At 40.2% G+C, this 27,910-nt stretch overlaps 1 protein-coding gene across 1 annotated transcript in view; it reads right to left on the reverse strand.

The window, feature by feature from the left end:
- ZMIZ1 (zinc finger MIZ-type containing 1) overlaps positions 1-27,910 on the reverse strand; it is a 337,399-nt gene that overhangs the window by 284,461 nt on the left and 25,028 nt on the right. Inside the window, exon 2 of the mRNA XM_058810416.1 lies at positions 2,862-2,994. The gene's annotated coding sequence lies outside the window, so the exon portion shown is untranslated. The remainder of the gene's footprint in view (positions 1-2,861; positions 2,995-27,910) is intronic.

Here is a 27,910-nt window from a genome sequence, read left to right on the forward strand (position 1 = left end):
AAAGTTGTCAAAAAAAAAAAAAATCAGTGTGAAATAGTCATTCTAGATGCACTGATACAAAACATAACTTCTGAAAATAATTGAATGGAGGTAGGATTCCTCTTTTAACAAACAAAAAACTTAAAAATTATCTTTGCCCAAATTTATTTAAGAAGAACGGGCAGAGAAAAGCATGGCATTAAAGGCAAAAAACAAAACACAGCAAACTCTGGCCCACTGGACAGCCTGATCTTTTGTTACCTTTTCCCTGCCCTGCCTCTTCTTTCTGACTGCCTCCTTCAACATTTCCAAACTGAGGAGGAGTATTTGTTCCCCATCCTCCACCTCTACTGAACCTGCTCTAGTCCAACACATGGGCAAGAATTTCCCCTTGCTTTGGTTCTCAAATTTCACTGCCACATCCAGCCTCTCCCCCCAGAGCTTTTCACCCGAGGACTACAGTCTGCATGACTGCATTTGATAATACAGACTCTGCTGCTTAAATACCGTACATTTGCAGACAGTTAAAGCATGTTTTACAAAGGTACCATAAAGGGGCTCAGCACCACACACTTCCTGGGCGTGCAAGCCTGCAGCAGCTGGAAAGGGACCCTGTCCAACACAGGACTGTTTCCCTCTCCTCACTAGGATGAAAAGGAGCACACAGTGACAAGGCCTCTGTGCTGGAGCCCTTCCCAAGCCACAGCTTCAGAGCAATGATCTGTCTGACATGTTGCAACTCAGGAAGCATGTACAGGAAAAGGAGGAGGGGAGCAGCAGGCAGGGATTCCCCTCCAAATTTCCAGTGCTGCGCAAGAGGGACAAACAGATGTATCCAGCCAGAGAGAAATAGCTGTGCACAGCCCCTCAGCTGATCCTACTGAATTGAGCAGTGGCATATGCTGGGAGGGAGATGATAACAAGAAGCGATGCTCACAATCCTGCAAAAGAGATCTAAAGCTTCCCTCAGCCCCCAGCCCAGGGAGTTTGAAGGCATTCAGAAACAGTACAAAAACTCAGCTGGAGCTATGAATCCTTATAGAATCCTTCCTCCACATGTGCAGCTCAGCCAAGCCTCCCACATCTCAGTGTGCCCCAAAATTTGGTGTTTCAAAGGAATTTTAGAGCCTTTGCTTGTTTGGGAGAAAACACGTTCAGAAGCCACAAGGCAGCTCCTGCAGGTTCCTCTCAGCATGCCACAGCATCAGTGGTAAAGGCAATGCCTGCCTGCAACAGGCAGCTGCATTCTTTAGTCTGGCACCAAGGAGGAAAGCTATCATCCATTTCTAAGTTAGATTCAGAGAACCAGCTGGGGACCAACGATTGCCATTTCTGAAGTGCACGAAGAGGAGTGTAACCAGCTTTTCCATAGTAACGAAGATTAGCGGCCTTGAGTCTGACACTCCTGCTGCATTAAAAGATAGGAGACAGAGAGACAGGTAATTACATAGAAGGAGCCCTGGGGAAATTGCAAACTCCTCGAGAACCCTTTAGCTGGTCTATATGTTTCTCCTTGTCTCTGCTTCAGCTGAAGGTCCCCAAGAAACACTTGCCCATTAGATCATTAGCTTTATTGCAGAAAGTAGCCAGACAGCTGGTAGTGGCTGTTCAATAAAGACTTAGCTTGCCTCTGCAGCAGCAAGAATGAGATGGAGAATAAGAAAAAGAACATCCCAAGGCACATTACCTGTCTGGAGCTTATCCTTGATACATTAGTGTACTTAGTCAGCGTGAGGGTCTGACAAATGAACCCTGACAAATCTTGCTGGGGCAATTTAAGACACTATTGCATCGCACTGTCTTTCAAAACCCTTCACAAACGTTAGCACCATCAAGCAATCCAGCAGGAAAACTTCCATCATGCACTGGCCTCTCCAATACAGAGCCTAGCAAGTTAGCATAAATCCCTTCTCAGTGCTGGATTAAGTTAAGATGTCAATTCTAACCAGAGTGGCTGAGGTCTAGACAGAAGATATTTCCTCCACGACAAAGAGCATTAACATCTATCACAAAGATGGAAGAGGGAGGAAATGACATCTCAAAGCACTACAGCTCCTAAGCATATACAAATCTTTAATATTAAAATACATATGCAATTTGTCTAGCAATAAACTTGAGTCTACTCCTGCAGCTCACGATGCTCTATGAATCAGCACTAATTTTTTGGACTTGATATATCCCCAACACAAACTGAAGGCCTTGCAGTGAAAAGATGGACATGGATTTTCCGATCACCACATAGCTACAAAATTAAATTCCTCACACACCACATTTTGCACTTCTGTCCAAAACGGAAAGAAGTCCAGATAGTTAAAGACTTGCCATGCATTTCACCATTCAGAAATGCATGAGTTGGGCTTCCAGATAGCTCCTGTCTTATCTGTCAGGGATACAACCAGCCACAAAACCATGACAGACACCACAGAAGACATCAGGTTTAAAAAACTAACCAGAACAACAACTAAACCAATCCGTATTTGCCCAATCAGAAGTACATGTGTGATAATAACAAAAGAAGCACTTTGAGATTCTTCAACTTGCCTTCTCCAGACCTAACTCTCTGTCTTTCCATCCAAGCTGATATTCAGGCAAATATTTAGTTAATCAGTCTGCAATACAACAGTTTTACTTTTTTTCCTCTACAAGTATCTAAAATATATCTCATCTTCTAGATTTTCTCAAGGGACAGTATCCTACACTTAGTAGTAGAGCAAGAAGTGCACAAAGCTCCTGTTTGCATTCCAGCACTAGAAGGGCAACCCACATGAACCAGAAGCTTGGCTAAACTCCATGAAGACAAACTTCTTCTGCCATCACCTGTCCTTCCAAAAGGAGCAGAGCAGGCAAGACACCTTGAAAAGCAGATAACAATTACCCCTTACCTTTCTGAAGAGGCCGCCGCCAATTAGCACATTCCTGGAGCTTCTGAATCAGGCAAGAAGAAAGGAGGGGAGGGTGGGGGAAAAAAAAAAGGGGAGGAGAGAGCTGTTTTCTTCCTCAGCACAACAGTATTTCCTGAGGGGAGAAGAAAAAAAGTAGAAAAAAGGAAATAAGCATTAGCTTCCATGATTTTCGAAGAGGCTACTGATTACAACTCTTGCTTGACAGAGCTAGTGTGCCACTACTTCTGCACTTCCAAAATACCAGTTTAGGGTGTCCTCTATTTTCCCCATTGTCACCTTACCAAAACAGGGACTATGAATGTCAACCACGACTAAGAAAAGCAGAGCGATTCCTGTCAGAATGGGAAAAAGCCCCATACTAGAATGGGTTAAAGTCCAATTCAAAAATATTCTGGAGCACTTATTCTATTAAGTAAACAAGCTTCAGCCAAGCTCACACCCACTTCTGTAAAAATTCAAATGAGCCACATTTACTATCAAAATAGTTGGCAAAAGGCAAATTCCAACATGCATACTGAACATACAGGTATATACCAGCATTCAAGTGCTTATGTACTCTGCTCTGAGAGGATCATACCTACAATTACGAGGTATTTGCAATTAATCATAAGTTCTGTTTCTTTTTAAGACAACTTCTCTTTTTCTTAAGACAATCTATTCCAACTATATCAAATCTTTCAATAACATCAGGAGTAAGCATTTGTGTGGGGTTTTTCTAAAACAGAATGAAGGGAAAAGGATCTAAAAACCCTTTTGACTAAAGGTACCACTTCGAAATTGAGCTTCACTCCCATAAAACCACAGTTCCTCGCCTCAGACCATCTCCCTCTCTCTGCCCTACTCCTAACATGACTTTAAAGAAGCTTAGAGACACAGAGATTTAATGGGCCCCTCCCTACCTCCAGTACCTGCCTCTGATGAAAGGCAGGAAAATCAAGTGGAAAATTATTTTAAAGCACGAATGCAAGACATTAACATCTTTGAGGAAATGGCAATCAAGGTTTTCCACAGGGAATGAGCAAAGGGAAACACATCCAGTCTGTTCTCCATCACACTTTGTTGGCTTATATTACTACAGAAAAACTCTACCCCTTTCTCTCCTATGGAAAATCTGAACAAGTTCTCAAAATAAGGAAAAAAGTCTATGCTACCTTACATTTCCACACACATTTCTGCCACCCCTCAAAAAAAAAAAAACAATTAAACAATTAACCCATCTGCTAACACCATACAGATCCTAGTCTCATGGAAAACATTTGAATTAAGGAGCCCCAACAGATAGGATACAACATAAAAGGCAGCACTTCTATCACAGCATCTCCCTCAAAGCCACCACGTCTGTCCAATTCTAAATGGCCACAGTTCCTGCATTTCTCTAGGGGACAAAAGCTCTCTTTTTCTCTCCTCCTGTCAGCAAGACTTAAAGCTGCAAGAGTAATTCTGTCCAGATTCCCCTCTAGATAGGCAATGATTTAAAGAATTCATGAAGTGGCAGTGTAAATAAACAATGAAAAACTAAATAAAGATCACAGAAGACACACAGAAAATGTGCACTAAGGAGAGAAAGAACAAGCACAGTGATTCAAAACCTCTTCTGCCTTGTTATGGGCACCCATAAATAGGTGCAGCAATAATTTGACAATGTGAAAGAATGGATCCTGACACAAAAATGTAGCTACTCAAAAAACTGCCTCCTCAACCCTCTGCCTAAAGGCAAACCTTCCCACAGTGTTTAATTTCACTTTCTCAATGTCTTACCCCTCATCAGTTGCATTTCTGCTTTCTGTCAGCTTTCACCAACTTGTACTAATTAATGCAAAGCAACTTAAGCCGAAACCTGGAGAACTCAAATCAGTTTTTTGTTGTTGCTTGTTTTTTTTTTTGTTTTTTTGTTTTTTTTTTTTTTTTAAAAAAGGAAACAGTGCTACAGCCCTAACTGTGGGGATGGGAGAAGAAATGACCCTTAGTGAATTGCTCCTGACACGTGTACATCCCGAGGCTATGTGCAAATCAATACTTACTGAGCAGCTCAGCACAGATCAGGTTGCAAAATGCAAGAAAAAAAATAAATTGTATCACCCCCTCAAACATACATTATTTTTGTATCCCTAAATCAAATGAATAATTTGCTTTTCTTTTTCATTATCAAATCAAAAGAATGCTTTTGACAGTATTTTTGCAACGAACCCCCCTCCCCCCCCGCAGATCTCCAGTAAAGTCTGTTAAGAATTCAAGTACTGGTTTTACTTAAAGTGCTTAAAAATTTTGCACTTGCATTCTATTATCAGTAAGAGGAATAATTTAGAGTAGACATAGAAGATTTGAAGAAAGCATATTTTCAAATTGAACATAAAAACAAGAGGTGGCAAAAAGGCAGTCTTAGTGCAAAAAACCAAAGTTTTTAAACAACATTCTCAGGCAGACAGAAATCTGTCTCAAGTATCATTTAAAGACATAGGTTTGACTTGCTCCAAAGAAAGTGAGATTGGTCTGTTCTCAAATCCTCAGGCAAGAAAAAAAATGTAAAGTGAAATAATGCATTAGCTGAAAGTCAAATCCTAAGTGGAGAAACCTCATAAAATGATTTACAAAACCAAAAGACTTGACTAAATTTCTGGCAGGGCCAGAGATAATTCGTATGAAAAAAATGTCAAAATGTTTTGGATATACAGCCACTGCAGGAAGGAAACAAACAGAAAACTGGGAAACACTGTATCAAAATCCAACAAATCGTTGACATCAACATTAGATAAATGACTAGGCATATGTTGAGTCAAACACCCTCAAGATGGTGTGTGAGTCAACTCCTGCAATGAATTTAGCAGAGCTGCTTTCCTACATCAAGCTTAATAAAAATAATCCTCAACGATTCCAGCTAGGTCTGGGTTCTCATTAAATCTCACATGATGCGTGCCCATTCTGGACAGTACCTGAGCTGGAGCAGGGAGACCACAAGGCAATTTTGACTAATCTTTTCTAAATGATGATACCAGATTTATTCTTAGTGCTGCACAACAAAGGTGGTGTTTTTTCCAGGCATTACCCAAATGTAGCCCACTTCCTATGGAAAATGCAAAAATCCTATAGGACATTTGCAGGTTCTAGGTCTTAAGTGATCAAGACAATTTATACATTCAGAAAATAAAATTTTGGGAAAGTAATGCCCCTCACTTCCAATCTGCACAACATGACTGGTGAAGAGCTTGTTGACCTTATCCTGTCTGACCCCTACAAGGAGCCCCCATCAGCCCTTAGAGCAATTCCTGTGTCAACAGAAGCTCCCATGGTACACAACCAACCTGGATGATTTTCTGGTTTATTGCATTTTCTAGCTCCATGATGGCTACTAATTGCATTACACTGAGGAATTAGATCAGAGAACTGCTGTATGCAACAGAACCCTCCCCAAACCTTGTACATAACATGAGACAACTCAAGGTTTAAATCAAAGTGGGCATCACCAACACCTCTTAAAATTTACAGAGAAAATCAAGAAGTGTTCTCAAGGTTCTCCAATCTACATTTAACAGCTATTTTTTCAGGTGAATTTTAAGTACACTCAGAGCATACTAATATCGTCAAGTTTGTATCACAGCAAAAAGTTATTTTCTTTCTTTTTCTGTTGATTTTCAACCTTTTGATCCAGGAGAGGTAATACAACAACTATTTCCTTAACATCTATTGAGGGAAGTAGCAGTCTCCATTTCTTACTGAAAAAAACAAACATGCAAGCTAAGAAAAAAGAAGATTAAAATACCTACTCTAAAATAGCATGATGAAACTGAACAAAACCTCTCAGCCTTGGGTTATGAAGCCAGGAACCTCTCCTGCTTCTGAATCAGGTTCTTTCTCCAAGCTATTTTCTACTATCTACAGCTGGAACTGAATCAGATTAAATAGAACTCACATGTTTCATTTCATGAAAAGACAATATAATGTTTACCTACAGCAACACGAGAACAAGCTGGAAATGAGCAAGTTCTCATTTATTTTAGTATGAATTAAAAGCATATCCCTATTATTCATGCATATGTGTGTGTGCACATGTCTCACACATACACCAGGGTAAGCCTTCCACCACAAACACCTGTACTGGAGACATTTGTGAAAAAAAGAAACTTCTTCAAACGTAAATACTATTTTCCCAGAACTGCATCTGCACAAAGACAGGAAGCTCTACTCAAAGCTCTTCTCAATCTATTATCATTGCATCTATTACAAAAAGCCAAGAAAAAGTAACCAAAACATTGTTGCAGAAGCACGGACAAAGCACAAAAACATGGTAAGAGACAATGAAAACACAGGTCTCCTAAATAAATTGTCTTTTCATCTGCCTTAGTGAGCTCATGGGATCCACCACCAACAGATGTGTAAGTAAAAGATTAGACTTTACTTACACAAAATTTCTTAAACAAGCAGTGAAATTTTTATTAATTTGAACAAACTTTAATTCAAATGCCTAACTTCATTTCTATATCTTTGAATAGAGGTGTTCACACAATGGTTCCCTATGGCTTTAATGTTACAGCTATCTGTATTTTCCCACCTGCTTTCCTTGGATCCTGAAAAGCTCTTCCCAAAATGACATTTGTCCATGCAAAAAATCTGTCCTTTCTGAAGCACTATTCACATGGATGCATTTAGGTAACATGCCTATTAAAGCATACCAACCTCTGTATGACATTTACATTCCAGTCTAACTGCAATGACCCCACCAAGAAGGAAAAAAAATATTTTATTTTCTCTTAATCACCTGAAAAGGTACCTACCAAGCACAAGTAAGATTTATACCTCACATTTTGTATGCAAAGTCTCGAGGACCAAACTCAATGCACTGAAGCATAACGAGAGATACTAGTCACTTGAAAAATTTAGTCTCTTCCCAAGAAACAGTGTGGGAATAATTTTGCCAAGCATTTATTTCTCCCTTTTAAGCTAGATCTAGAAGGAAGCAGTATCTTTGTCTAAAAGCCTTGCCCCTCAACCTTCCCCTGGGTGACAGGACGCTGACAAACCAGCTAAACTAACTGGTGGAGTGGGGCCCAGGAGCCAGGACATAAGGGACAGAAGAGACAGGTGCTTGGGCACATCTGGAAAGCAGCATCCTGCTGGGGCTCCCACTGCTGCTCCCTGCTGCCAGGTGGTAACCTGCGTGCTGCTGTCAGTGGGCTAGTGCTGACTTAGCCACAGCCCCAAGGATAAGGGGGGTAGGAAGGGGGCATGCAAAAATAGTATTTTGCAGCAACTACCTCTGTCTTACAAGCCTGATTTTGTGTTTTTCCATCTTATTCTTAATTAAAAAGAAGATACACTTGATGCTGGAAATAGGTATTTTTTGAAGTTTCAATCATTTAGCCTGTTAAACCCAAGCCTGTAATATGGGTGTTATTTCTTAAAAACATACAGTAAATGCATTAAATTATTGATAGTGATTAAACAGGAAAAAAATTTAAACAGCTCTCAGCTTTTATCAATCATTTATGCAGTTTCCACTTGCACATCTCACTGGGTAGCTATCATATAGCACAGAGCAAAGAGTACAAATCCTGAAGGCATGAATTCATTTTCTCTTGATGCAGAGTAAAAATATTCTTGGCAGCAGGAGAGAGGCTAAAACATGAAGCAGAATGGTTGAAAGGAGGCTTCTGTCTTTTGCAGTAAACAGGTAGCAATACCAGGGAGCAGCAATTTGAGGCACCAAAGCCCATCCACTTCTGCTGTAAGGGCCAGTAACAACGTCATCAATCACCTCCAACACCTGGCAGCAGTTACAGCCAGCCCGACAGTGTTTACAAATTTGATCCCTATTTGAAATACACGTTAATTCAAGGGTGTATGGGGAAAACAAGGAGCACTGAGGTCAATAGCAAAGCATCCAGAAACTTGAGCGCGATGAAGATTTCACCCCAAGCTGCTCACCAGCTCGTGAGCCACTAAGACTGATGATGTACAGAAAATCCCAACTTGTCACACTGACAGCCTGAGCTCAGAAAAATGGCAGAGACTCGGATAGTCTCTTGAATCTAATATGAACCTTTACTGGGGCAAGTTATAACTAGACCTAATGCTTTCAGCAGGTCCGAATGACTCATGTCAACATGGGGAATCTGGAGATAGATGCCAGTTGGAGGCACCTTGCCTGGCTGCAATAGGCTGACTATCAGTGAAGAGATCATCTTCATCAACATCCCATTTTTTGTCCATTTTATGCATGGAATGAAAACCTGTCTTACAAGAGCTGCTCTCTTACCTTTCATCCCCGGCAATTTATTGAAATTCACTACTTTACAATGTAACAAAGAGAGAACACAATCCACAGCCAACAAGTCAGGTATGACTGCAGCATGCAAGGACCTCTACAGCAGCAAGTGTAGGTGAGCCATAGCCATAAAAAACATCAATGCAAAACACACAATCCCCAGCTCTGGCTGGGTATTTCGACAGTGAAACCTTAGCCCTGCAGCAGGCCTGCTACTGGAACCCAAATTAATTTGTTTTAAACTACCTTGTGTCTGTTTAAATGAGCTGTAATAATAGCTCTGAAGCAAAGTGCAGACACATCCAAAAGCTAAACACAATGCTGAGGACTGCTCGAGAAATGCGAGCCCACACCCAGATCCCACTTAGAAACTACTAGCAGGAAAAACTTGTCATAACCCAAGTGTTCCACTCCCAACAATGGCTTCAGTCCCTTCAAAAAACCATTTCTGTCCACAGAGAAAAAAAAAAAGGATGTTAGAGATTAGGAAAAAGTACAAAAAAAATTCATTGTCTGTTACCAAAATCTAAGTCCTACAGAGGTTAGTATTTTTTCCTGAAAACGATTCAAGAATGCACTGAGTCGAGCAACTAGATAATGCCAAATGTTGATACAAAAGCAGCCAGGAAAAGCTGCAGTCACTGGAAAACATTTTCTAGCCTGATTGTTTACAGGCAACTATGTTATAAAATACAAAAATATTCACTTCCAACCATCATTAGTGCAAATCTACAACATGTTAAAAAAAAACCAGTCAATTAAGACACACATCCCATTACACTGCCCAGGAAAGGCAGTACAGTATTTAAAGTAATACTATGAAAGCTATTACACCACTGAGTTGATTTCATCATATATCAACAAACTAAGTAATTCACAATAAATTTCAATATAATATTAATCCTTATCTATACACAAAACTGTAAGAGTAATAGCCCATTAGTATTATTAATGCAGCACACAACCACAAGCAGCCTTCACACTGGTCCAGGAACCAGTACCAAGCTCAGAGAGATGCCCACTTATCCTTCAGGCCATGAGCAGTGTTCCACTGTGCTACCTGCCAAGATAAGGACAATGGAAATCAATGGCAGGAGGTGCTTGTGCAGCTCCACAGCTGCCTGCCTGAAGCTGCTGCTGCAGCTGGGGGAAGCACAGCCTGAGCACCCAGCTTTGCCAGGGCTGCTGCCCCTGCCCACTGTTACTGCAGCTGAGGGAAGCACAGCCTGAGCACCCAGCTTTGCCAGGGCTGCTGCCCCTGCCCACTGCCACGGCCTCTGAGGTGAGGCAAGGAAAAGGTCTGGTTTAGGTGGGTGTTTGTGTGCATGCAAAAGTATTCACTGCTTGTAATGCATGCTTCTTGCCAAACCTTTTCTATTTTTTTTAAAGAAATAATTTTTTTTAGGTCACTCAAGTTCCTATCTCCTTCCTACACCCCACTGAGAATGTTCATCTCAAGCAGCTACCAGTGCTATTTAATTTTGTCTGGCCTGTAAAGCACATTAGTCTTCCAATGAAGTATCTGGTATTTTTATTTTGAAACCACAATCTGGATCTCTAGCTAAGAGAAGTGGTGGAAGCACAGAATTAATTCCCTAGCATTTCCCCTTCCTAACAAATGTGAGACTTGTATATGACAGCATAAGCAAAGGCTACAAAACAAACTCAAATCCCCAAACAGAAGTCTCATGACAACTGCAGCTAAGTCTAATGAAGAGCAACTCTGAACCAGTAGTTAAAGCCTTTCAAAATCTCCTTACTATTTGTAAGGAATACGTTATCAGCAGAGAGAGATGCACCTTTAGTACAGAACTGCATGCTTAACTGAACCATCACAGATTCACACTCAAGGCTTAACTACTTGAGTTGCAATAGTTTCAGAGGCAGGGCCTTTCTGTTGGACAGCTGGGTTCGGTACAGCAGTCTCTGTGCATACTCACCACCTGCCCCTCTTTGTTTTAATAAACTGATTCCATGATAAAAGCCATTTAAAATAACAAAGCCAAACAACTGTCAAACTACCACTAATATGAGCCTTCAAACAAGTTTCCATTTCATAAATCATTTTGGTGATCTAGTTTCACACCACCCCAGGGAAAGTTACACACATAACAGAGAAAATTCACTATCAATATGCAGAGATCATTTGGCAACCATATCACTGCTAGTAAAGACCTGTGCAGTGGCACCATGCTTTCCATGCATTGCATATGCAGGACAGAAAAGCTCCTTAAAACAAATGCATTAGCTCCAGGCTTGCAAAATCATCAAGACAACCAGTTCTGCTTCAGGTGCTTGGTCATCCACTCCTCCCTGAACCAGCACATGGTGGGCATGAGGAAGGTAACAGAGCATTAGTGGAGGGTACTAACTTGCCACCCTTGCCAGGAAAGTAATGTGAATAATTTTCAAGAGATTTGCTAATGACCCTAAGGGTTCAGATAATGAACCCAAAAGTTCAGAGATCTCAAATATGGAAGACATTTCTCTGCTACTTGACACTTTTTCCATGTTTCCTGTTCAAGACCATGCTAAGAACATCATTATTATTATAATGTACACTACACACATTTTCAGGTATTTATTACATTAATACATCCTATCATTTTGTAACAATAACCTACATTTAAACTACTTCTCCTACTTTCTTTACCTCTTAATAAATTAATTCCCTTATTCTGTTCACAAGTTCTGATGTTTCTCTCCTTTGTCACAGACTTCTGCTATCAGTGGTCAATGGACAAGACCTAGTATTAGTCTCCCAGAGGAGAAAAAAAAATAAATCAGTGAACCATGATCTGGGTGTGCATATATAGCAGGCTGTATTTTCCACCTCTAGCACATTTCCTTGTCCTGAAGCTCAGATAGCCCTTAGTCAATACTTTTCCTCTGGAAATTAATCCAAGAGCTAATTTCTCATTACAAGAAATTCAACCTCAGGAATTTAATCAGCAACCAAAGCAGAGGGGCAAAACAACTGTCTCCAAGGGACTCTTTACGTGGATAATCTCCTGAATGAAACTCTTATTACTGACAATTCTGATGCTCCTAAAACAAAAGTATAGCTGCAGTATATGAATGCCTGATACAATATGATACAATTCATGACTTAATACTATATATTACTCATGCTCCAAGATCAGAGGCTTTTCCATAGCTCATACTTCTCATGTGAATTATTTCCTCATCTCATTAAATAATCTGAAATACTTTCAAACAGAATAGAAGTAAATTGAGCAAGAAGTTAGCTGGTTATCTTAAGTTATCAAGTAAAGCAAGAATCTTCATAATAATTGCAATTATAGCTAATGGGAAATGTGGAACTAGAATTCCTGTAAGAAGGCTTCAGCTGAATGTCTTCTGTGAACAATACAAAAATGCAGTAGACAAGAGAGGACATTCAGGATTGGGGAAAGAAGTAACTGACAGAGCAGCCAAAACAACCAACAGACAACCAACTGTCTTTCAGCCAGAGGCTCCAACTCTGCAAAGAGCACCACAGTAGGAATCACTTGACTTCCCTGGGCTTTGTCCAAGCCAGTTAGCAAAACCAAGGTGTACGTGGCTGATCCTGCAGCTCACATTTGTTCAATCCCTTTCACATGTCAGCAGCGGTGTCTTAGAAATATCAGCTGCAGTTTATATTCCAACAATTTCGGGTAACAGACCAGAACCACTGCACTTCCCTTAAACTTGCACACCAAATCCCTGGCTATTTTCAATGGTACCACCTGCTCCCTGCTTCCCCAGCCAGTGGCCCCATGTACTGGTCATGCAGCATCCCACACTACTGCACAGGCCTTGAGCAGGTGGGACAGGGACAGCTGATGGGTTTGCTACCAACATCTTGGACATCAGTTCAGAACACAACATTTAAAAGCTTCATTAGCTACAGGTCCTCTGTTTATGCTCTGTGTCAAGAGCTGAGTCAGAAGAGAATGTTTAGATAGAAAGAGATGGGGAATTTTTCAACACTACCTAACTGATTTACAAGGCTCAATTTCACTGTGGATCACTTGGATGAATTGAAAAGCTACTTCTGGCCTTTTCTTGTTATTCTGTTAGATATAACTACAAACTATCATTCTAAAATTTATGCACAAATATCACTTGTCAATAGGATGTTAAGAAGTAGAGAAAAGGTGCAATTTTTACCACTTGGACTGTGAGAGAATTTCCCATCACACTGTGGTACATATGCAAAGCTTCTCAGCAACTTGTTCCACGACAATGGATTTGCAAAGCAACAACTGAGGGGATTATTTGATTCAGCATCTAGTTCAAGTAGCCAATTCCTTCAGCAATCAATACTAATCAGCAAGCTAAAGCCTTGTAAGAAAAATCAGAATCCTTCCTGCTGCAGCACACAGGGCTCTGAAGCCTTATGGTCCAACACAGACACCTCAGCCACTGCAATTCTGAAAAATGAATTTTACCTGGGGTTCCAAATACACCCCATGCTTACTTCCAAATGCCAAAGCACAAAAGCTCACCTTTTCAATGATATTCTGAGAAGAAAAATACATACATACAACTAGGGTCTAATATTGTATATTTATTACATTGCACTTCAGCTGTGCAGGAAACACTTATTAAAATGAGCACAGGGGACCAGGGAATAAAAGCTATACATTTTAGAGCAAAACACAGGCCATTTTCACACGCACAATTTCTCCATTAATAACATCAGAAATTTTGCTTTTTCCTATTATTCATATATTTCAGGAGGAATTATTAAGAGATATGAATTACATAGCTATGACAGTATGCATGGGGAAAACTTAGTGTCAAAACTTTAATAAGAGCTTTAACAAAACCCCAGCATCTCTGGGTCCTTAGGAAAACAAAACAAACAAAAAAACCCTCCCAGAAGGGATTTCAGCTAGGTTTTCAAATGCCCCTTCTGTTCAGTTAAAGCCCATGTTTCATGCACTTCTATTTCCATTGATAGCATATTAAAACAGAAGCCTTCATATCATCAAGCAAACCAGAGGGCCTCTGGCAGCTGTTAAGGCCCAGTATTTGAGCTGTGTTTTAACAAACAAACCTGTGAGCCCTTGCTCATCTGTCTTTAAAAAGCAGAAAGTACACAAATCTGTTTTCCCTTCCATTATATGGTCACTCCAAATCCCACTGCAATTACTCAGTAATCCTTGGCATAGCTGTATGAAAATGACCAAACCTACATTCAAAGAGAGTAAGTTACTCTCTTGGCAGGCAGGCCTTGGGGAATAGGTGGAGGGGAGGAGTTGGGAACACATTGTTTCCAGGAGTGCCACACACTTGGACACTAGGGCAGAAACCGGACAATGCAATGATCTGGTAGAACAGAATGACTTGTCTGGGTTTATCAGGGGACAGCTTGCTTGGATAATAACAGGAAGCATGATGACTTCAAGCTGTAAGAGCTGCCAGAATCAGAAGGCAAAGTACTTGGGTTTGGGATTCCTAGAAAACAGCTGAAGAAAAGGAGCTACAGTCTTGTAGCTAGGGACTGCTTTGCAGCAATAACTCTGGCACTGAGGAACAGCTGGGCAAATCTGAAACAAAAATACCAGCTTTCCCAGAAATTCACCTTTAGACTCAGCAGAGTCTGACCCACCAGCAAAACCTGGATTTTTGTACTTGAAGTAAATCTTTAAGAACAACTCAGACACGTATTTAAGTTACTGTGAAAAATATATGACCAAATGTTAAATGCTCTGTGCTGAGCCACTGCTAATCTGCCAGCACCCAATGCTCAGTTCTGTGCCCTACTGTTCATTCACCAAAACATACACAAATTGTTCCCAGTAGATAACTAATTTCTTGCACAGCCCTTTTAAGATTGCAGACAAGTAAATTTGAATGTATATACATTATAGATACATTCATGTTTTTAGAAGCTTAATATATGGCTATACTTTGTACCTATCTACATGCATTTGCTATATAAATTCACACTTGTTTATGCAAAATAAAAGCTCAACATTTTAGAAGTGACCAAGTTATAGTTTTTGCACTAGGCAATGATGATTAAAACCTGAATATTTCATAGTAGTGAATCACACTGCCAAGTCTCCAGAGACAGAGCAATTTGAATTGGCATAAATGAATGTTTCCCAGTCTTCTGCTGATTCTGTAATGAGTTATCTTCCAGCCCTGCCAATCATTTCTCAGAAGGCAGCCCCAATCTCCAGCTCTTCAGCTTTATTCACCACTCACCGGTGCTGGGAAGGCTGTGTCTGCTTCCACAAGTGCAACTGCTGCTGTCTCACAACAGCACTTGTCTACACTTTGGTCCTTTTGTCAATGCCATCCACGCACGTCCTCAGCGTTTTCATGACCCTCATCTGCACAGAGCCCATTCTCCCACCAGCTTTTGTCTTCCCAGATCACCAAATAACTTCTAGATCAGCAATGACAGAAAAAGAATGCAAACAAAGCATTTTCAATCCCTGTACCCACATTTAAACTGGCTGTCCTCTAGACACAGGCCACGTGCCTTTTCACACCAGCAGCTCTGCCAAAGCAATCTCTGGAAGCCTTCTGATCGCCAATGCCAACACATTCCCCTGATGATACAAGTTTCACCTCATGGGAAGGAAAGAAAGGAGCTGCTCCACACAGGTTAAACTGGAGTTGTAGCAAATTTGGGTAACACCAGCTTCTTTTTTTATTTTTTTTTTTGAAGGTACATATGGGTTCACACATTCAAGTTTCTTTTTGAGTTTACTGTGCAATTACCTGAACTACTACCAAAACTCTTTTAAAAATACAGAGTTGCAGGGACTTGTAGGGACTTGCCTGAATGGCACAAGAACATTCTGGCAAATGTGGATATAGTTTTGCTTGGGGGGGGTTCAAACAAGTACACTTGCAGATTACTAAAATGGATGGGAGGTTAAACTGGAGACTACTAAACTCAGACAGCTTCTTCTTCCAAAGACTGACATGACATTGCCAATCTGCTTTATGGCAATACACTAATACTACGGTTAATAAAGTCAACAATTTTGTTTCTATGTTAACACACACAAGACAAATTTTGCTGATACCTAGGCTTTAACTTTTCTTTTAAATCTCCCACAGGTCCTCAGCCTGCAGTTCTAGCAGAACATGTTACTTGTACCTTAAAATGATCTTATTTAGGAGAGTATTCAAATTGCTGACAAGACACACTGCTTCAAGCTGGCATCCTCCCTCCTATTGCCATCAGTGCATTTTTATTATCACACAGATGTTATTTTTTTGTATTTTAGCTTTGGTTTTGGACATTTCTTGAGGACTTCAAGCACAAAAGCCAAGGTTCAAAGACTATAGGACAACAAAAACCCAAACAGTGGTGAAAAGCACTGAAATGTATTGATTTAATAAGAGGTAACAGGTGTCATCATGTCATCATTTTATGAATACAGTGATCCTGGGTGTATGCATATTCCAGTATGTTGGCTGCAATGGTTGAAATAAAAAGAAGGCGGGGGGGGGGGGGGGGGGGGGGGAGACGTCTTTTCAGTTATTCTAACAACACCAGTGTCAGCCTGTAAAAATCACTGTTTTCAGTCAATTAGTTATCAGCATTCTAAGTTTTTGTTCTGGAATGGAGAAACAAGAAAAAGAGGAACTTGCAGTGGCAATGCCTGTAAGTAATAATCTAGTAATAGAAAGTCAACACCATTTTTAATTCATGCCAACTCCCAGTCCCCCAGATGCTAACAGCTGTTCATTAACATCAGTTTTGAGGCCCCATACACTACCTCTCCTCCCTGCAACTCCAGCTGTGCAGAGAGGAAGCACAGGAGCTCTCTGAAGGATCACATCGCTAAAACTGTTTTCAATCCCCTAGGAACAGTGGTCTTGCTCCACCCTTTTTATTACTAATATTATTTTGAAGTCAGACACAAGATGGTCCTTGATCCAATTTTCAGAAGTTGAAACTTCAGCAACACCCTGGGAGAAAGCCCAGAATGCCTAAATAAATCAAAACCACATAGAACGTGTATCCAACAGAGCTATGTTGTCCATTTCCTGACAGCTTCTATCTAGCCAACAAATTACTACCAATTAAGTCCTTTGCAAAGAAAGTTTGCTGTTTACTGTAATGCTGAAGGAGGGAAAAAAAAAAAAAAAGAGCTATGAGGCATTACTCCAAAGGTATTAAAATAATTAATCCATCCACAAACACCACTGGAAATTGCCCTGGGTTTCTCCAAAGGACTTCAGTTTTGTTATTGTATATAATTATAGTAATCAAGAGTTCCTAACCATGTTCTGCAAACATTAGGTTAGTTAGAATAAAGGAAATTGATTATTTCTTGCAACTCCTAGTCCTTCCCTTCCACTAAAAGAAACCATTAAAAAATTGACATGTAGATCAGTTGTTTACTCCTTTTAATCTAAGATCCTCACATAGAAAAGCCAAGCTCATAACACTATCAGCATCTTAACTTCAAGAATGCTAAAAAGACAAAGCTCAGCTTCTCCACAGGACACACCCAAAAAAATGAGCAAAGTCAAAAGGTAACTGGACTAGCAACTTGAAACACTGATTTTAAAATTTCTAATTTTGAAAGTCTAAACCTAATAATAAATAAGTACTTGGAACCTTTATCATGCTTCCCCAATCCTAGTATCTCCTCACTGTTAGTCTAAAGCATTTTGCATTCAAATGACAAAAACCTTCATGTTCTTGAGAAATGCTTTTATTAAAAGCAGTTTAGTACCTCGTGGTGCAAATGAGCTTTCTCTTCCACATAAGGAAACTCTGGTGACATAGTTGACTACACAGACACTTAAATGTTAATCTAATGGTGAAAGCTAAAAACACTTTCTGAAAAAGGTGAGTTACCACTGAATGAAAACAGTTTACATGTTCATTTTATAAAGGCCTTGATTCACAGTATTCCATAACCTATCAAGCAACTACACTTTTCTTGAAGAGATTTCAACCTTTTGAAAGAGAGACACAGAAGAGGAGCAGAGACTAAAGCATGGCAACTTGCAAGAGGCCTTCTTGTCCCGCTCACAGCTTTGCTCACGCTGCTTGTGTGCGCTGCTACCGGCACAACACAGCACAGAACCCCTGCCCCCTTCTGTACCCTCCCAGACACAGTGCAAGAGACCCCTGGACGTAAATAATGCATTTTGATGCACTCACCCATGGCACAGGTAACCTCCACTGCTTTTTAGATTTTCCTGAAAGCAGATCCTCAAAATGCTCCAACTGCATCAGGGCAAAGGAGGGCAGGAAACAGGAGCAGCAGATCTTGCAGGACAAAGAGGGTGCTTCAGAAAAAACTCCCTTGTTTGTCCCTGCACTCTGTTTAATACAGGCCTGTGTCCCTGGCCTAAATTTATGTGAGCATTGTAAAATATTAAAGCATACTTTTCAGAAGATTTTTAAGCTCTCACAGAAACATCTATGAATTTCATGGTACAGCATTCCAAGCGCCAGTGAGCAGGTTGTGAGTCCCAAAGCAAAGTCAGCTTATTCAAACAGAATGACTGTGTATGAGGAGGACTCTGGATAAAGAACCCAAGAAAGTGTTTTATTACAATGGTATACGCCAAAATTAAGGGACAGCTGAAGAATAAAGCATTCATTTCATTCTGATAAGCTTTGCTGGGTGGAACAACAGCTAAATAATTATGTATATTAAATAAAAAACAAAAAACCCCAACTCAAATAAAAACCTCCCACCCTATACTGTCCATCTTTTTCACTGCAAGTACCATTTGTAAATAGACTACCAGATTTCAATTCTTGACTTTTTGCCAGAGAGCTTTTGCAGTATGTTTCTCTCAAAAAACCCCGTAACTCTGAAGGTTAAAACAAGCTTGACAATAATAGTCAGATGCCATTTATCTGCACAACAAACTCAGTTACAAACTGCCAATATTTATTTGACATAAATCTCAAGCCCTCTTCCAAGTTACAAGTTATATAAATTAATCTTAGTCAAGATATTCATCAACATATTTTCTAACTTTAATATCAATACAAAAACACACACCAAGTACCCCTTGAAATAGAGAGCAGCTGTTTGCACTTAGCTATCTCTACCTTAATCTTATATTTGGCTAAGTTAACAAAATTAATGTTCTAGCTTCTTTTCTCTTAAGCTTCAAGGTAAAACTGTGTCAAGTTAAAAATATGAATAATAAATTATTAGTAACATATAGAACTTGCACAGATCAGAGGAAAACAAAGCAATTGCAGTGTAAAATGCACTGGATATTTTTAAAAATGTACCAAATTCAGAAAGAACTTCCAATTGCAACGTAAACCTCTGGATCTTCCAAAAATACAGCTGGGAATATTTGGTAAAAACTATAGCAAGTGATACCTTTAGAAAGAAAGGACAGATTTTTATAGGGCTTCTCAAAACTTCAATATTAAATTGTCCAGTGCTCTGATATTTTCACCAGCAGTTATGTCACTACATGAAGAATGTAGAGCCACAGACCAAGTTCACTCGTTTCCTCAAACCCAAAATGAAACAGCATGATGTATTTTCAAATTCCTGCTCTACTCCTAAAATTCTTATGGCATCAAAGATATTCCTATACCCACCTCCTGCCAGGAGGCACAGAGGCTACAATAAAAGCAAGCCAGCAGAGCACCAGAGGGTTTTCAGAGTTTAATTCAGCAGCTGATGATATTTAAGCATATGGTCAATGTAAGCACTTCCCTGAGTAAGGACAAACTTAACACTTGCTTGACTGAACTTGAGCTCAAACAGATTTAAAATTTAACTCAAAACTGGCTGAATTAACAGTCACACAAAACAGACATCAATATACTCTGGCTCTTTCTACATACTTAGTTTTTAGAGCATGAAACACTCTGTCCTCTCTTTTTAGAGGTTACCATCCATAGTCACCAATTGCCCCTACTGATTTAACACATAAATACTTTGGAAGAGAACACACTCCCCCTGATCATGTGATTTTGAGGATTTACCTCAAAGCAAATGGCTCTAAGACAATACTCAATTTACTCTTCCTGCCCAGCACAAAGACTGCAATCTGTGAGAAGTTTCTTCCAAAAGAAACAAATCCAATAAAACAACTAAATTATTCTAAGCAGTTTTAGGATAAGCTTTACTCATTTCCTATCACAGCAATCTTATTAAAGGTATAACTAATAAACTTTTGCCCAATTCTGAAGCCTATAACTGAAACACCTTGAATGCATGCCTCAAGACATCTAAAAATACAGTATCTACACACTTTTTTTTTTTGTAAATATAGTATACAGTGGCACACAGCAGCTTGAGGACAACAGCATTGTTGTGCAGTGTCAGCAAGCTCAGTGAAACAATTTAGACAAATAAGTGTTATCTTCTGCTCATCAACAATGATAATTTAACAGTATTTTTCATTCCTGTAACACATAGGGAAAACTAAAGCTATGTTTCAAGACCAAAAATTACATGACATATTTTCAAAGAGAAACAAGACAAAGGCAACTTCATCTTATTCTAACCATTCTCTTTCTAGGAGAAATATGATCTTTTAAAAGCTCCATCTCTTTGCTTGTTATTACTTTGTCTTTCCATCTCAAAAAAGATATGAAAACCAGTTGTAATTCAAGGCTAATTCAGTCTCTAATTAGTTTAGAATCTTAAAGTCTCTGATCCTATGTGTTAAAACTAATTTTTATCATGTCTGATACTTCACGGATGTGTCATGTTCTTGCTAATCTGGATCAGCGCTTTTGGCAAAATTTTGTTATGAGTAGAATACTATGGAGAAATTTCAAATATCAGATCTTGTGAAAGTGCACCAGAAAGCAAACATGAAAATAAAGCAACTCAGTTGATTCAAGGGAGAGAAGTCTTCTTCCCAAAAGAGAATTAGAGAAGACAATCCCCTTCCACAGTTCTACATCAAGTTGTCCTTTGACCTTAAGAAAGGGTAAGAAATATATATAAATTCAAAACTGTTCACTCTAGCCACTTTTCTTAGGCTGCACTTGACCACTACAAGTAAAATAAAACAGAGATGCTCTTTATTCTTAAACCTGGTTTTGAATCAATTGCAGTCTACAGAACAGCACAGTCAGATGGAAAGAGGATGAAATACATGTCCTACTGGAGCAAGTTTGGGTTTTTTGACGCGATGGGTCTGTTTGTTGGGGCTGTCTCAGTGATAGCGAATGCACTGAACCCAAGGAGAAGCAGAATTTCATACTCCCATTATACACTCTCATCTTCCACCAACAGCACCTACTTTAAAAGCAGCTTCAAATTCACTCTAGTCAGAGCCATTAGACTTGGGAACATTATAAGATGTGAAGATGTTCTCAACTGATTGATACTACCTCAGTGTAGCAGTGGGTGAGCACGGTCACACACCCCTTTGCCTCTCAAGAGAAGGTTCTTTCCAAAATGTGACTGGTGCAAGCCAGCTGATCAGGCACATGGTAATCAGTCCAAAAACACCACAAGGCTTGGCACCACATTCAGTATTTCCAGAAAGGAAGCCAGATGTATATTAATAAGGATGGAAGAATCCAGACAAATGAACACACGTCAAGGCAGTAGAGATATATGTTCGACATCACCCCTCATTAGACCTGCCTCAAAGGGATGATGCTTAGCTCAAAGAATCACAGTGTCAGTTAGGTTGGAAAAGACCTCTGAGATCTTCAAGTCCAACCTATGACTGAATACCACCTTGTGAACCAGACTGTGGCACTGAGTGCCACATCCCGTCACAACATATGCCACAGTCAGGACAGCCACAATACAGAGAGTATCACCACACAATTTCAGAAAGCTTTAAGTATTTGCCCAGAGTAACACCATACCTCATTAGAAGGCTTCAGGCACCTACCCATAGAGTAACACCATTCCACTCCAGAAGACTGCAGGCATCTGCTCCTCTCGTTATTTAGCTCAACCTTTTATACCCCTCATGCTGATGCACTGCACCTGTGTGCCCTCTGTTCCCTTTGGTGGTTGGTCAGTGCCCCTGGCCACTCCATGGCTCATTGCTGTCAATGCTGCTCACCTGCTGCTCACAGCTGTAGCCAATTGGGGATGAGGCTTGGCCCAGCCCTACCCCAATTACCACAAACTGTGTGCCTACAACATCCAGTCTTTTCTTGAACACCACCGGGATGGTAACTCCACCACTTCCCTAGATAGCCCATTCTAATGTCTAACCACCCTTTCTGTGAAGAAATTCTTCCTCATGTCCAACCTAAACCTCCCCTGGTGCAGCTTCAAACTGTGTCCTCTTTTCCAGCCAGTGGTTGACTGGGAGAAGAGACCAATTCCCAGCTGGATGCAACCTCCTTTCAGGTGGGTGTAGAGATTGATAAGGTCTCCCCTCAATCTCCTCGCTCTCAGGCTAAACAACCCCAGCTCCCTCAGCTGCTCCTCACAGTGCTTGTGTTCTAGACCCCTCAGCAGCCTTGCTGCCCTTCTCTGGACACATTCCAGCAGCTCAGAATCCTTCCCAAATTGAGGGGCCCCGAACTAGACACAGCACTCGAGGTGTGACCTCACTGGGGCCAAGTACAGGAGGATGATCCCTGGTCCTGCTGGCCACACTTTGCTGATCCAGGCCAGGATGGCATTGGCCAATGGTCAAACAGGGACCCTGCTGGCCCACATTCAGCCAGCCATTAATCACAACCCCAGGTGCTTTCTTCCTGGCCATGGTCCAGCTGCTCTGCCCCAGCCTGTAGCACTGCAGGGGGCTGTAGTCAAAGTGCAAGACCCAGCACCTGGTCTTGTTAAACCTCACATCATTGTATTCAGCTCATCTTTCCAGTCTGTTCAGGCCACTCTGCAGAGCCCTCCTGAAGATCAACACACCCCCACTAGCTTGGGGTCATCTGCACATTTTCCTCCATATCATGCAGTGAGAAGCTGAAACCTATAACCATTACAACAGGGGGCTGAAAACTGAGCTCCTGTTTGCTGCTCTGGCATGCCCTGAACTCCATGAAAACATCCACTTGAAGTATTGTTCAGGCCAGAAATTTGACTGACAGATTTTAACTCCACTGAAATTTTCATGCCATGCTGAGGTATAACTTCACATACTCTGGCTCCACACCTCTGCAGCAGACTGCGTGCAACGTCTTTCTGTTTATCTGCTAACAAAATCACTAACTTTAAAAGAATGGTTTCACAAACTCCTACAAAAGGAAAACAAGTGGACTTGCACATGTACTCAGTCTAAGCTCAATTTGTTATTATGAACTGGCCCCAGTGCTTTCTTTCACCTAACACTCAGCCAAGTGTAGGGTTTTATAAGGTGCCAGAGGAATGTATTTCCTGTTATCTGAAACACATCACTTCTACAGCACATGAACGACAGTTTGTGTCGAGTGTCTACAATAAACTAAGAGGGCTGTCAAGTCTGATGGCATATTAGTTTGTCACTTGTAACAGGCAAAGCTGTGTGAGCAGATTAGACAATGCTACATAATTTAATAATTTTATCATGTATTCCACTTGACATTACCAGCTATTCCTCATGATTTCATCTGCCTATGAGACTACAAGCCAGATGCAGAGCCTTTTTGCTAAAATGAATACTGTCTATCCATACACAAACAACATTGTCTAACCCACAAAAGGCAAGCTTGGCATTCAACACCAAAAAGCCCCTTCAACTTTAATTCCTGAAAATTCACACATGGAAAAAAAAAAAATCATGCCATAGCAAAAAGCCTCTGACAGCATCATTTTAAGAAAATCAAGTACCTAATATATAGAACAATACACAGTATATAGAATACACATATATAGAAATCCCATACCCACAGACATCTCTATACATGCATACAGTTATCATGACCTAAGGAAATAGGTCGTTATCAATGAGGAGAACAAGGGGAGGCACCTACATGTGAACCAGCAATAGTGTTTAAAAGAGTAGCAGCACATCAGCCACATGCATGTATTTGCAAGCATTGTACCTTGCCTTGGGAACAGCTTCCAGTTCTAAGGCTCCAAAGAAAGTGGGAACAGACAACATGTAAGTTGCAGACCTTAGGAGGAATTATAGACACATTGAGTGAACTACTTACAATGGGAATTACAATTTTCCCTTGAAATACTTTCTCAGAATTATTTACTCTGCATATTACTCATTTCAAAATACAGAAGAAACAAGAATTAAAATATTTTGCTCCAGTTCTTTAGCACTTGACACTTCTCTGCAGGTATTCAATATGAAAAACGGTTTTGTACCGATACAAAAAATCCCAAGGGGGCAAAATGGGCCAAAATATTTTGCTCAAACTTTTGTTAGTTGACCATAACTCACAGAATTGTAGCTAAAATGGCAGCAAATATAGGAGTGTGGATAAGGCATTAGCAAAATGCAAACTACTGAAAAAGCACTGGGTTATGCTGAAAAAAATTTCCTCTGATATCTGCCCATAGAGAATCAGCCTATCAAATTTTTAAAGGGCATTTCCTTTAACTAAACTCCTGTAATATATTTTATGCAGAGTTACATTACTAATAATTTCCATGGGATTTCACATAGAAGTACCAATTACATCCTCCCTGTAAGAATCCGTGGAGGCAGAACAAGGGACAAATCATTATGCTTTCAAGTTTTATGTATAAAGCATCTGCACACTCACATTTTTCATGTCAAAAATCCAAACAAGAAAAGCAGTTTCCCCCAAAGTTTGCTGAGATCACAAGTTAACAACAACTCTGTACAAGTTGTGATGGAGTGATGGCCTCCCCTGCAAGAGCAGCTCAAAGTGCACACCCTGGTCCTACACTGCTTGCAAACTGCTTCAGCTCTCTCAGCCAACTTTGGCCCAGAGCCACCCAAAGCTATTGCTAATGTGATGCAGTCAGAAACTTATGATGAGCAAGGATTTGTTTTGTGCTCCTAGAATCTCATTTTATTTTAGCAGTGTAGAGAAAAACTCACATCCCAACTTGGTGAACATATAAATCAGTGTAGCCCATAATAAAAACTTGTTCCTCACAGCTCATAAGTGCAAAGTGTTCAGATGCAAATGTCCTTATCAGTATTTACTCTTAGCAAACTCGTTGGTTTATTTTTCCTTTATGTTGCAGATATTTGTGTCACTTTCCAGCTGTTTATGTAATTCTGATCTAAATCAGGGTTGATGGCAATTTGTAACATCCCCATTTGATTTTTTCAAGTAACTGTTCTAGGAAGTCTTTCAAATTAGTTATTCTGAAGATGTAGAGAGTTTCTGATTTACTAAGCAGTTTAAAACAAAAACATGACAAAAAAGAGTCAGAAGGACTGGAAAAGCCACTCATCCAGTTCCCCTGATACCTCCCTGGTACAGGTAGTTAATCAAGATACTGAACAACTGCCTTCCTATTGCATTCAGACAAGTTCCTTGATGATTAGTTCTGCTTCCAGCTTCCATCTGAAGTTATTATAATGACTAATAAATCACCAAGTGTATATCAGGCAATCACTGCCTTACATTTCTTATGTGATGCCACCATATACAAAACAACATATTTAAAAGCAAACTTACCTCTTCTTTTAACCTCTATTTCTATTACTAAACATTAAAAAGGTGCAGCTATCATTTCAGTCACCACCAGAAACTGCAAGGAAGACCACATATGTAGTGAACATAAGAGACAGAAGTGACAGAAATTGATAAAAACTTCATCACATGGCTGACACCCCATATATCAAAGCCCTAAATCTCATTCTCTGCTTGCCTCCAATTTCCATCAAAACCTGCCAGCTGCACATTTATTGAGAAGTTTGTGATCTGACAGCTACTGTATTACCAACATTAATGATGCATCAGTCTCCAGAATTACTGGGGAAACAGTCCAATTGATTTTATTATTATACAGAGTTCCTCACATTTCATTTCAGGCAGCTTCCTACCACAAATTTTAGCAATAACTAAAAATGCTACACAGCTGATGCACAAAATGCTGGGGTGAAAGATGGTTACCACAGCTTCATGCCACTCCATTCTCTCTCCAGGAGAGCTCCAAATCACTCAGACACCACTGTGTAACCCGTGAGTTATTGGTCCATAGCTAAAAGGGCTTACACATTACAGGGCAATAAACAGTGCAGCACTAATATTCACTGATTTGCCCAAGAAAGCTACAAACAGACACATGATGTCATCAGCTCCCAAAAAAGGCAGTTCTCTCAAAGTCTTCTAAATCCCATTCAAAAAAATTTCCCCGGGGCTGTGGCAGGCAGGCAGAGAGAACTTTCAAGGTATTTCCATACAGACTGAAATTGTTTCCACGGGTGCCATAAAGAGAACATATTTTATTTGCAGCAAATAGCCCACTTTAGTCTGTCCCTTCATCCTAGAAAGGTCTCTTCACTTAAATAACAATCACAGGTAATAAAAAGATGCAATACAAGAAATCAAGCTTATAAAGGCTTTTTTCAATCATGACCAAATATTTTTAATATATACATAACTTGAAATTTCCAGAATCGGTTAGGAAAGGATCTCTGTGAAATATACAGTATTTGTTTCCAGCAGTTCCCAAAGTTACTGGGTCTTTTTGTTTGGTTTTTTTTTACAAGCCTGGCTACAACCTAGCAGAGAATGTTTCCTGTCACTTGTTAAGTTTGAAAGAGAACACATAAATGCTGTCACAGTTTCAAGGTTCTGTATCTCTGGGGAAGGGGGGAGTTAGCAAGACAGAAATACAGTTTTCCTTCTCTATTTTTGATCTCCTAAGTTCAACTTTTCCAAAGGTCACGAACAAAATATTTTTAAGCACTTGTATTAACAGTGGCTTACTCACTTCCTTGGATAGACAAGGTCTGCAGCATAGTGACAAGAGAAATACATCAGATGGAACAAACAAGAACTGCTGCTGAAGTAGAATGAGATCCTTTCACATTTACCTTTTTTAACTTGACAATTCAGTGATGGTGAGTTTTGTAAGAAATGAATTTGAGTTATTAGAGGAGATAGACCTTCAAACAAATCAATACTAGTGCTTTAAAAAGCTGCTACAAAAGAAAGTACTATATCTGCTTCTATAGAAACTCCTCCCTAACTCCATAGCAGGATCTCAAATTAGAAGCACTAGAGGAAAAAAAAGGTAATCACTAGCAAATGCACAGAGAGTAGCAAGCTGCTTCCAGATGTGCAACACAACCCAGACCTTACACAAATAAGTGGTACAAAATGCTTGTTCCATTTTTCTTTCTTGTTTTCTTGCGGTCCACTCTTTAAGGGATATGCAACATATTCATCTGAGAGGAACAGACACAAAGTCAGCCTGCATCCTTCCCCCAGGCTCTGCTGCCCAGGCAAAGAGCAAACATATCTGGACACAGGCATTACATATATTAATGATGGGATCACCTAAAATGGATCCCAGTCTTAACTGAGCTCAGATTCACAAATTCAGGTGGAGAGCCATGCTCCACACTGCCCACCTGGCACCTGCCAGAGGGACAGCTCAGCTGTGATTAACACCTTACTGATCAGAGCCTGCAAAGCCAAGGGCAAATGAAATGGGCCCCCGTTCACTTCAGTACAAACAGCTCAGCAGCTCCCAGACAGAAGCTGAAATGTCGGAGGAAGGGGCAGTGTAGGCCAGCCCTTCTGAGCAGGAAATCGAACAGACAAGTCCAAAGCAGCAGATTTAGTGTGCATTGGTTTTTTTATTGTTTAGCTTTTGGTTTGCCTTTTTTTTTGGGGGGGGGGGGGGGGGGTTGGTTGTTTTGGGTTTTTTTAAGTTCTACCTAATTACCCACTTACATATGTATAAAACTTACACCAATACTTGTATCTGGCATCAAGTGCAGCAGACAC

Source organism: Ammospiza caudacuta, chromosome 9 (assembly GCF_027887145.1).
Source record: "Ammospiza caudacuta isolate bAmmCau1 chromosome 9, bAmmCau1.pri, whole genome shotgun sequence".
NCBI lineage: Eukaryota > Metazoa > Chordata > Aves > Passeriformes > Passerellidae > Ammospiza > Ammospiza caudacuta.